This window comes from Nothoprocta perdicaria, unplaced genomic scaffold (genome assembly GCF_003342845.1).
Source record: "Nothoprocta perdicaria isolate Ctin4 unplaced genomic scaffold, notPer1 scaffold_15, whole genome shotgun sequence".
Taxonomy (NCBI): domain Eukaryota; kingdom Metazoa; phylum Chordata; class Aves; order Tinamiformes; family Tinamidae; genus Nothoprocta; species Nothoprocta perdicaria.
The window spans coordinates 3057892-3070417 of record NW_020454649.1 but is presented as its reverse complement, the minus strand read 5'-3'; positions in this window follow the sequence as shown (position 1 = coordinate 3070417).

Here is a 12526-nt window from a genome sequence, read left to right as displayed (position 1 = left end):
GGTGATGCTGGGATGGTGGCACCCAAAATGGAGTTTCAAGCACYTGGTCATGAGGAAACATCTAATGCAGTAAAATTCAAGACCAAGTTCTACAGCAGTCTTGATCTTCGTGGGGAATGGTATCTGTATGTGCTCTCATGCATGAGCTCTAAGAGGCAGATACTTGAACCCCAGTTTCTCACAGAATAATGTAAAGGAAGAACCTTTCTTCACCCATTGATACAGGAGATTGTGGTATGTGAAAAAGCTTGTCTTGGGCCTGAGAACACTTGAACCCTTGCTTCATAGCTGAGTACCTGAGTGGGTACAACCTGAGTTGGGGCTCTGYCAACCTTTGTTTTGAAATTTACATATTTTATAGGAGTTAATAGGATGAGAAAGAATATCAAGAACTTTGTGCTTTCCCACTAGGTTCAAGTTATGGGCAACAGTYCTTGATATTAAAACATGGATCAGCATCCCAAATGGTGAATGCAAAATGTTTATAAAAAGTATCTGTCCTTTTGGAAAGGMGAGAGCAATGCTTCTAGTGTCTTGCTATTTAACATTCAAAACTACTCRGTGTAAGAGAATTTACCTTAAAACCTTGTGTCCCATTTCAGTTGACTCAGTCTTCTGTCTGAACTTTGTTTCTGTCTTGTAGCCTTTCTGTTCTTCTCTCTAGCTGGAAGAAAGGGGAGATGGATGTCACTTGTGACACTTCCTCAGTACTGAACAACCAGGTGCTGAGGAGGCTCTTTTGCATAGACATCTTCCCCGTGGCATGGTCCAGGGTGGTGGTGTACAGTACAAAGGTCAGAACAACTCAATAAGCAGACCTAGTGCCAAAACTCTGCACCTTTTCAAAGACAGTAATACTGGAGCCTCAGAAGTGAAACCTTYTCTGTGTTTTGAGTTCTTTTTGTAGGGTCTGGTGCTTCAAAACAGCTTGTGGAAGTTGTTCACTGCAGTGATGCTCTGCATGGTTTTCTCTTGCTGACACTACCTGTAGCAGATGGGGTGTTCGTGGAGAAGCCCAACCTTTCTTTCCAGGCAAKATTCCAGAAGTCAGAGTCTGTGTTTGAGCTCTTGCTTGTGTGCAGGTGACACAAAGGCCATGACATGCAAAGTTGCGTTTGAGCATAGCYTGGACTTGAATCAAAGGGTGTTCTAGGTGGAGCTGGAAAGAAAACCAAGGACCTATTTTGATTTAGAGTAAATGAAATTAAGGCAAAGTTTCCAAATTTGTGGTTTTTCTGTGTTAAGCTTTTTCTCTAGGATCTTGATCCAGAATCGGAGCARAAGATTTTTGATCCCTGTTGTACCGTCCTCTAAGTTGTGTAATGTGTCTGCAAAGAATACATCACTTACCTGTCTATATTCTTGTAAAGAAAATACTGGTGTGTTTTGACTGCTGTTTTAGCTGCTGTGGAAATTGTCTGATCAAATAATGTGCTTTTAATACCAACTGAATGAATGTTTTGCTTCAATTGGAAAAGTGCACAGCTAGTAGATGGTTTACTAAGCACCTCATACTTAGGTCTGTGATTGCTGAGCTTTGGAATGTATTTACCGTTTAATGTGTTCATGCATGCTGGTTCTCTTAAATTCATAATTGAAGAAGAGACATGTTGCTGTCACTCAGTATGTATCTTTTGAATATTAGTTCAGTTGCCTTATGGTAACCTTTATAAGAMAGTTTTGGGGTAAGTCATGCAGCAGTGACATCAATACCTGAAAGTCTTGGACCTCTTTCACTTCCTTCTCCCTCTTCTTTAGGGGCAAAGTGTAACCTCTGGAGTTGAGATCGTAGTGGGAGAAAAACCTCATGGCATACAGGAAGGTTTGAGGTCTGGAGGCCCCTCCTTGTGTAGGATGTTATTCTTCACACAATGTGCATGGGAGGCTGGCTGCAGTTGTGGRGGCTGGCTCAGCTAGCCACGGGTACAGGGCTGCATGTGCATAAGCCTGCGAGCTCATGGTTGGGGAAAGCTAGGCAAGGCTAAACCATGACAGCGGCATAAGCGTGGTAGCAAGAGAGGTGGTTTGATAGCATCATTATCAGGGAGCTAGTACAGACTGGGTTGCTATGAAAGGGTGTATGACTCAAGAGAGTGGTAAAACTAAAAGTTTTTCACCATGAGGTTCCAGCCCAAGTTGAATTTCAACCTTAGTACAGATGGGAATTTCACTGGGTTATACTTTAAAAGTAAATGGTCATGCTAAAATTTAATTTCAGGTCACACTAAAGCTTAGTAAAGCAATACCTAAGCATTTTTTGAGAAAAAGTATTTTTCCGTCTTTGGGACTRGAGAAAAATAGCTCTATCATAGAGGTCTAATACCATGACTAACAGTAATGTTTTTTAGTCTACAAGTTAGGGCCTGCTGTGTTTCATTAAATGATATCGTTTCACTCTGTATATTGAAAGCAAGCATCAGCTATAGGTTACTTTCCATATTTTTTTCAGAGGAGCTTATGCATATTGCTGTGGGAGTTTCTCAAGTTTTACCTAAGAAGTGCCTCCCTTTGGTGTTAATCCGTCTCTAATCATTGAGAGATTAGGTGTGTTGTTTGCTTGCTGTAATTAAACTTATTCAATGATCTAATTCAAAAACACTAAGACTATAATGGAAGGAGTCAGAAGAAAAACTGCTTGGTGTTTGATAGCATGCGGTGAACTACCAAAATACTTTCTGTAATTTGCTGTGTCTCTCTCCTTCAGTGCTTCTCTGCTGACTCCTCTCAAACTTTACCGTTTTGAAACTTGGGCTAGCACAAGCACTTTTTTTCCCAATTTGGGAACATGATTCTTGTTTTTTTCAGTGCAGTAAATCCTTGTCTCACAATAAGACTGTTGATTCAGGGTTGACATTAACAACATTGACACAAGTGGGTATGATCTTCTACAAACAAATGACCAGAGAAGAATACTCTTGTGTTCTTTAAACATGAGCCTAAGAAAGACTTGTTTGATCTTGTGCATGTGTGCTTTAAGTATTGCGGACTAAGGGTTGTGGAAGATGCTGTTTACAGAATAAGTTGCAGTTGTGACGCTCCCGAACCCGAATGGAAATGCGCAATGCCTTCAGGCAGCCTTCCCTGTCGCTGCTCAGTGGATGGGTAGCTGTGCACAGTTTCTTGAAGTCTTCATTTCACTCAGATTCTAACAGGATAGTGGGAGTCCAGAAACGCTCTTGTGATTGTGTGCATTCCAGTTCACCTTTATGAAATAACTCAGGTTATTTCATACTACTTTTTCACCACTGTCATTGTAGATCAAAAGCAAATACACAGAGCAATTACCTCTGATCAAAGATCTTCTTTTGTTTGCTACCTGGCAGTAGTGAATGTGAGCCCAAATGCAGCATGACTAAGGCTGTGCCTTGAGAGGAGGTCTGGGTGACCTCTTCCCTCTGGCCTTGCTGGAGCGGCGGGTGCCGGGCTCTGGCAGGCGAGCTGGCTGAACCAGCGTGGCTCCGCGTTGCACAACAGGCGCTCCGCTTAAAAGGGGGAATCTTTAACAGAAGCCTCATGTGTTCTGCCTCACTTGCATTTTTCCCATTCTCCTCTGAGCCCTGTGAAATAAGGTGATAATTCTCATATAGGTTGAGATGCAGGGATAACCAAAATTGGCGTGTGTTAAGGAGGCTTAACCACCCAGTGGTTCTTTTCTAAATCCTGTTCGTTAGATTTAAAACAAGTCACATGGTTTTTCAGTGAGGTTATGCATCTGAKGGACACTTTTATGAAGAGTGCAAAATAAGGAATAGTTCCTGCAACTTTATAGAATAACTAAATGTGCTTTTAAAAGTTTGGCTAAGGTCTGTCAACATTGGTTTAAAGATGTGGGCYGCCTTGTTATTAATGCTGAATAGGAAATAATAAAGATGACTAATCTGAATATGCTTATTAAATATACTTAATATTTACTTAATCTCATGTGCCATACATGAAATCTTAAATCATGTCTGCCTCTTTTCAGAGGGAAGCTATAGGGATCAACTTTGTTTTATATTCAGGTATATGTTCACTATTATCAGGGGAAATTGTTTTGGACTGCCTGTGTTTGAGATGACCATTGGAAAAKAGTAAAATTTACGTTTTGCAGTTGAAGGAGTAAAGACTATTTTGGAATAGGTCTCTAGTAGGTTCTCTGTTATTTCCATTATTCTACAGAAACCACATTTAGACAAGATAGTTCAGAGGTGATAATTTCACTTCCACTTTATTTTCCTATACTGTAACTTCATTAAATAGATGAGTCTTTTCATGTTCTCTGTTGGGTTGCATAACTGCAATTTGTACTTGTTTACTTCTTTAGTCCTCACTGATGATCATCTCTGTGAAGTGTCACCAGCCTATTATTTTGCTGAGGTATTGCAGGCAGCCTTTCATCCAGACTTATCCACCAACCATTTGAAAACACTGATAAGAGGGGTAGATTATAGCGGTGGGAAGATGGGCAGCTCCTCGTGTTTGCTCTGGCACCGGTCCATATCACTTAGGCTTTACTCATTTATTTGCAGCTCTTTGTAGGCTCTTGCTCAACCTCCCCACCCACCTTTCCTCTGCGCACCGTGTTCTGCGTAGTCAGATGGGTCCTCAGCTCCTGAAAGCAGCTGCAGCTCTGTTCATTCTGCTGTGTTTTGACTTACTGAGATCCTGATGGCAAATTATGAGAAGCAAATGACCTCAAAGGTCCAAAATCAAATGCTGTTCTTAAATCAGTCTTCTCATCTAGAAGAAGCTATTTTAAAAGACCTACTTAATGAGTGATGTGTATCGCAGCAGTAATGTTATGGCACGTTTTCAGCTGTGGATAATGTGTTTGTGAAGAACTGGAAAGAATGACAGCGTTCTGAGTCTTGGTCACAGCTTCTATTTCTCCCACGTAGCTCTCATAAATCAATTTTTGCTCCATGATTCTGGAACTGTACTTTGTGCTGTTAATCTTTAAATGTTATTGCATGTTTTTCAGAGCAGAAAATAGTTGGGCCAATAGCAAATCTTTCCAATGTTTTGGCTAATGGGCCGAGGTTAAAGGGTTGCAGGTAGAAGGCAATGCTGAGTGTGGCTCAGCAGAAGTGTGTAATCTGGGTAATCATTGCACAAACAATGCAAAAGTCCATTCATTATCTAATCAGACTTATTTATATTTTTTGCCAGATGAGATCTCTATTTATTAACTTCTTCATTATAGGAGTGGTCACAATTACTGCTGCTTTTTTTGTGTTCCCAAAGTCCCCTCTGCAAATATTAATCTCTTATTTCAGAATCTGAGGATATATTCACAATAGTTAACTTCAGACAGAGAAAACTCTCCCTTATTAAAAATACTAGCTCTTACCAGTGATGGATCAGAGTTCCTAAATTAACTTTTTTGATGTTCACTTTGTGTCCAAAAATTCACTTCACTCCTGAAGTCTCAAAAATGCTTTAGTAACTTTGATGTTGACAAGTACCAAGGTCTGTAGCTGGCTTCAAATCCTGAGTTCAGATTCTGTGTGCCTTTTTGATTTTTCTTCCCTTGTACTACATGGCTAGTGTTGAAGATCAAATGACTGGTGCTCAGTCTGGTGTCACACAAATGTTAAAAGTAGCCAGGATGTATTTCTGAACAAGAGAATCAGGACAAGATCACGTGTGCACACTAAACTTACACAGACAGCTCTCCAACTCCCTGCTCCCTTCTGCTTTCTTGTCTTAATTTTGTGACTTAAATTCTTAGTTTCATTTCCACAGCTTTACTGACTTTCTGCTTCATATCTGTGGACAGGTATTTTCTCCTAATATGTCTATTCAAAGCAGTGTTTAAAACGAAAAAGGAAGTGGTTGTTCTCCAGTCCTTTCCACAGCAGTGAGCCAGTCTGGTTTCTGAAGGACAGTAGCTGTTTATTATAAGTAGCTTGCTCATGGCAATGGCATGTAAGCCTCAGAAGGAGGAGGAGGAGGGTTGCAATCCTCCAAAACTTTCTAGGATGCTTGGAGAAATCATGTGACTTGCTATACACATAGAGCATATGTGGGCTCCAGAAATGCGATGCAAAATTCCCATGAAACAGGCAATAGTAAAATACATTTTATTATGGTTTGTCAAGAAATCCTCTTGCCTGGTTTTCTGAGTTGGCTTGGAAGTCTTAGTGGTCTATGGTTAGAAGTTTCTTTTCTGTAGAGACAGTACGGATTGGCCAGCTTAGTACTGTCATGTATATGTTACTGTTTGTATTGTTGTGTACGTCTGGATGCCAAATTATTGCAACCACTAGGAAACAGCTGTGTTGTTTGTAAATGGAGCATGGTCCTTCCCTCTGCAGGGAGGGAGCCTACAGAGATGGCCATTACTGCATAACGGTAAGTAGCGGAGTCTCTTAATCGTTAATTAAGTACTGGAGCAAAAAGTGTTTTTTAAACTGAAGGCACACAGATTTTTTGCAGGTCTTTGTGAATTGTCTTATTGAATGCTCTAAAGATAAATCTGGCAGCTGAGTCTTAATCTTTCCTCTGTAAAAGTTCTCATTGCTACATGGAAATAACAAAAGAAAGTAGTAGTGCATGGGTACTGAAAAAGCCCAGAAACTACACATAATTTGAGAAACATAGTTCTGCATTTGATTTGTGTTCATTAAAGATTTAAACATTATGAAGTGTCAGCAGTAGAACACTTCTCACAGAACTGTTTCTTGAAGTGACTGCAAATAAAGCTTAAACAACAAAATATGTTCTCTTGGCAGTCATAAGGTTGTTAAGCATACAAAATGTCAAGGTAGCTTGGAATTGCCCTTTTCCATCAGCGATGTTACTACAGCCATAGAGATAGTGTGACATAAGTCACCATAAACTGGGACACGTTGGTGACAGGCATTGAAATCTCTTCATGGGCCAGTGCTGATAATTGTCTAAGTGTCAGCTGYTTTTAAATGATCTTTTCAGAACTGGTGTCACATTCAACCAGGGAAATGAGCCAGTGTGTGCACCCCAGACCCAAATGATGGAATGCTTAAATTATACAGCTTAGGGTTGTGCATGGAATGTCAATATAAACCTTCTTCCCTATGTGCTACTAGCTCCAAAGCAGAAGCAAGCTGGAATTAGCGGATGTTCTGCTCTGTTTTGTGCTGTTTCACAGACAGTGACTTCTGGTTGTATAATATAAAAGTCAAATTGACATCAAAAAGAAACTTTAGTGATTTTTTACTAAGGTGTTCTAATCATATAGCTAGTAGGAAGCCAACATTTACAATATTGTATTATTCTTACAGAGAAAATGTAAGGATGTGGATGAGAAAATCCTGTTTTAAAATGGGTTTGCAGACAGCYGCCTGCTAGGTTCCCTTTGAATATCTGAAGGGCCTGTATTTCACRTTTGAAAAATATACAGACCTTCTTGCAGAAACTCTTTTTTGCATTATTCTTGCAAAAATATGCAGGAAATAAATACACTAAAATTTGGYGAAGATTTGCATTCAAGCTGTTAGTTCTTGCAACTTTCTTGCAACTTGCAACTTCAAGCAGTTAGAACTTGYAATTCTTCTTGTAAAGTGTAAAATTGCTGAATGAATTTGGTATAATCAGGGATGATAAATTTTTTCACCTACATTCTGATTGACTACAGACCACCCTGTAGGGTTATTTTTGCCAGCACCATCTCAGTTTGTCTGTAAGCTTATCTAAACCTTCCMCACTTATAAAAGCACTGAAGTTGTGTGCTATGGGTTGAACAGTTTAACTGCTGGGAAACACCCAACTAGTGTTAGAAGCTTTCTCCCAGTTGTTTAAAGGCTGAGCTCTTAGGATTTACAGCTGTTCAGAGGAACTTTGCTAARTAAAAACAAAAGTTGCAAAGCAACTGTGAGGCCTTATTTGTAAGAAAAAGCTGTTTCCAGAAATGACATGTGAAAAGATTTCCATACCTGTAAAATTTAACATAATTACTTTAATTTCTTTTGGTAGTTGTAGTCACAGCATATGAAGATTTTGCAAACTGAAGGAGAATTAATTCCAAACTGTCTAGCAGGGGCATGTGTGATAATTTTATGATCGTTTAACGTTCTGGGTTTTTGGTAGAAACCCAAGCTTCCTCATAGACCGTGTGAGCTTTAGTACAAGTGCAGCCTCTGCTGGTATATTCCAGTATTGCAGCTCATCTGCTAATGGTTGAATAACTTTTTAGGTTATGAAAAGAGGAATTGTGCTTTTTTTTTGCAAAAGTGCTCTTGCTAGAATAGCACTATAAATTAAGAACAAAATGAATACCTACATCCTTTCAATACAAGGAATGATCAACACAATGCAAAATAACCCAAAATACTGTTATTCTACCTAATTTCAGCCTTGTGGAAAGGGAAGTTCTTCATTTCTAATGTCATGTTGGCTATCATGCCATACCTTGCTCACAGATGAGGCCTAGGAGCTGTTTTTTGTGGGATGCAGAATGCAGTAGACGTAAGGCACTTTCTCATCTTTTTTAACAGCTGTGGATGGAAATAGCCTCTTTACCCATCTGGAAATGCACTAAAGAGTGTGGAGTCCCCTGAGGAAACCTAGAGAAGCTGTGTGTTTGAAGGTATGGCACGAATGCTGTTCTGCACTGGTAAGCCTCTCACCCCTCTTCTGTTTTGCTGCTGTCCCTTGTTCTGGCTGGCAGAATAAATAGGAAGGTTGGGCATCATGCCCAAAGTGTCCAGCTGGGTGAGGAATATGGAAGCTGTGGTTGCTACTGAGCTTTCAAGAGCAGCTATGAGTTATGTGTACAGTATAGGTGGCAAGCAGGGCTGAGTGACTTTAGTCCTGGAAATGTTCCATGGCAGCAGTATGGAGCTCAGTATAAGCAACCATATCTTATGGAGAAATAGTGTGGGTAGGTTTTCATTTTCTCCTTCTGTCATTGCAAACATTTGTGCAAAAGCCCAATCAATTGGTTGAAAACCAAGGTACAGGTCTCAGACTTAAAACAAATTGTTGAATCTTCCTGTGGTTTTGTTATCTGGTTAGATGGCTTGGTGTGGTGCTGGTCACCCATCTCCTTTATTGGATCTGCTATACAGCATGGAGGGCTTGGGGAGGAAGAATAGCCAAGAGTGTGGAGTGGAGAAATGGGACTCCTGTCTCATTCTGGTGCTTTACCACTTCAGATGAAAACTGTCATCCTATTTGCCAGACCTGTATTCAATCTCTTTGGGATAAAAGTGCTGCAGAAGCTGCTTAAGGGTGCTCCTAGAGGGGACATTTTTCATCTTTCACAGGACTTTACTGGCTGAAAACCCTACCTTGTTCTGAGGCTTCTTCAATCTTTAGTAGTCATAATGCTTTGCTTAGATAAGAAATTACTATTTGGAGAACTGACAGTGTGAAAATGTCACTCTAACTTCAGTATTCATTCCAAATGGAATCTTCTTTAGGAAGTCTTGGTTTTAACAGTTGGATATTGTAGGAGGTGGCTATGCATATTCACAAAGGCTATAGTTGTTATTGCCTTGCTTACTAAAATTAAATCAAAAGAAAAGGAATAATGTGTTACTGATAAGGTTTTACTTTGTGTTTAATGAGGATTAGTGTAGTGTGGAATAAGCGTTTAGGAAAATATTTTAAAATAATCCTTCCTAATTCTTCTACTGTAACTTAGCTTAGAATTGAATTCACGTTATTTTATGAGGCAACTAGACCATGTGCACATTTTGCACCTTGTGTCTGCAAGAGGTCAGGCTAACTTTTCTGGATGTACTGTCCAAGATCAGAGGGCTCAGGATTGCTGTCCTTGAGTAAATCTTCAAAGACACTATTGAATRGAGTAATAGTACAGTCTAAACTATTTTTTTAACCTATAGCAGTAATATACAATGCCTGTACTTCAATTTGTAGTAGAAAGTAGCAGACTAATAACCCTGGGCAGGGCTCTATCTTGTTAAGATTCGCCAGAGCGGGACGGCAAGCCTGCTGTGAGAGCTGAGGTTCTTCCCCATCAGCACTGGTCATGGCCCTGGCTCATTGCACAGACATGCCATTTGGATTTGTGTGGATTCCTAAGACTTTAGCAAAGGTTTGTATTTCATATTTAAACATCAATTAGGTAACCTTGCTTGGCTGTTGCATACCATAGTCCTTGGCCCCCAAATTTGCACTAGAAGCATGTGGATCAGTCATTCCTAAATATAAATAATAGCTTGAAGTCCTTGCTCCAATTAGTATGTCTAATTTCTGAGATGCTGGAACGGATTAAGGCACTCTTCTGGCATCTGGTATCAACTCTTGCATCAAATCTTGCAAAAGGTGAGGGTTGAATCCAAACCTTATGGAAGAGTGTCAAATTCTATTGTTATGCAGTATAGCCAGGATTTTTCTTTAAAAGAAATGCTTCTTTGTGAGAGAATTCCAGATAATGAGAATGCTTTGGTGCAGAATTACATGCTTTRTGAAAGAATCATAATCCTTTCCAGTGCTTGTCTCTTGCCTATAGATTTTGGTGCTTTCTAGCAGCTTAGAATGGCTRTATGCACACATCAGTATGTGAGAGACGTGATAGTCTCTCTGAGTGCATTAGGATAATGTAATCAGACTAAACTTAAATCTTTCAGCAGAAAAAAAATTATTCAATCTGCTTTAAGATTGGAAAAAATGGTCACTTGAATTGGTACTTTCATTGTTAACAAGTAAACAGCTTTCAGAGTTGCAGACATTTAGAATTTTATTTCTGTGCATTTAGTGTGTAGGAATGTAACATATGAGCAATGAAGCTGTAAAATTTCCTGCGGTGCTTTAGTCTTAGAAGTAAGAGTGTCTGCTTTGGGAGGACTGTATTAAATGGCTTTGCTCTTTGTAAACTGCGTTTATGAGCAAGGGGGGATAGAGAGCAACCTTTGTGCCTGGCCAAAATCCTGTATAGATCTGGTTGGAATAAATTATCGTAGCTCCATTAGAGTCACTACACTACAGCAGTTTACACTAGTTGACCCTGTTTAAAACTCTTTCAGATTTTTATCAGATACTTCTTTAACTGCTCAAACAAACCACTCCCAAACTGTTTTATGGTGCGTGCTCAGTTAACAATATCTGAAGTAACTTTGTGCTGGCTTAATCATGTTTGTTCACTAACTGCAGAAAGCAGCACATACACGGCACTTCTGGAACACTGCTCTTGTGCCACCTGCATTCAGAGGGAGAGCTGCTGTAACCCTGGACAGACCCTGCCCTTAGCCATCCTCAGTACCCTGCTTGTCTAGGTGGCTACTCAGGGAGAGGATGGAAATAAAGGGATTTTTTTCCTCCCCCCTGGGGAAAACTATTCTAAATAAAATTATCTTTTATGGGATTGTCTTCTATATTTCCATTTCTATAGTTAAAAAAGCCAACTATATTAAGATTTGAATAAATAGCTAAACAGCTTCTAAGGTCCTCTAAGATCTAAGGTTTTGGATCACTTACCGTCCTTATGTTTTACAGAACTGGTAATCCAGAGATGTGTATTAACCGCAAGAGTCAGCCCTTAGAGTACTGCATAAGTAGACTACTAAAAACAATCCTTCCTAATCTATATAAATTGTTAAGGATGACCTATTAGTGCAGCTTTTCTTAGAATCACATATTTGCAGAAGAAAAAAGCACCAAAGGGAGGTCTGTAGAAGCACTTCTGCCTTTGGCTCATACACATTTGTCTATAAAAGTGCAAAGTTCCTCCAATGTAAGTTAGGAAAATACAAATCAACAGAAGTCACATCTTGCATATTAAATACTTCACATTGTTTACAAATTGCGATTGGCTGGAAACTATACAAATCCAAGTAATATCTTACAGTCATTCATATTTTGAGAACACATTTACAGTGAATTTACATATCYGAACTTTAGAGGTCTTGGTTTGCAGATTTTCTTGGCTCGGCACAGTTCGGTTGAAATGTGGGGTGTCTGAGTGGGTTGTGTTGGTGATGATGCCTGAACATTCTCAGACTAGGAAATACGAGGTGATTGCTGCTAGTTTTCAAGATTTTGGAAGTTTGAGTATTTGTAGCCCCAAATGGAATATTTGTACTGTATCTAAAATTTGTGTARTTTAGGTAGCAAAATATAATTTGAAAGTGTTAATAGCAGCTGTGTAGCTTGTTTTAGTGGATTTGGTGCCCTTGTTCTCGCTGTGATTTTTTTTTTTTGTTTTCTTTTGGCAAAGTCATTAGCCATTAATAGGAATAGGCAGCTGCAATAACTGTAGAACATTATTTGTGGTCTGCCCTTTATACCGTGCTCCTATTCCTCCTGGGTTTATCTCCCAGCTGGAATGTCTGTAGCTGCTAGGTGAATAAAAGCAAACAAACGTTTGCAAAAACAAACAGAAGGAGTTGTTCCAAAAGCATGTCTGACCTTTGGAAAAAAATCATCTCTATTCTCATTTTTTTGCCATCTTGGATATAGATGGGACATGGATTTCTGGGTTCTAAAGTCAGTAGCAGCCATCTTTTGTCCCAGCTGTTGGTCACTGATCCTGTGCAGCATGGTACCAACTAAAATGGGACTGAATGGGATTGCAGCAGCAGTACTTGGATAATATATATATATA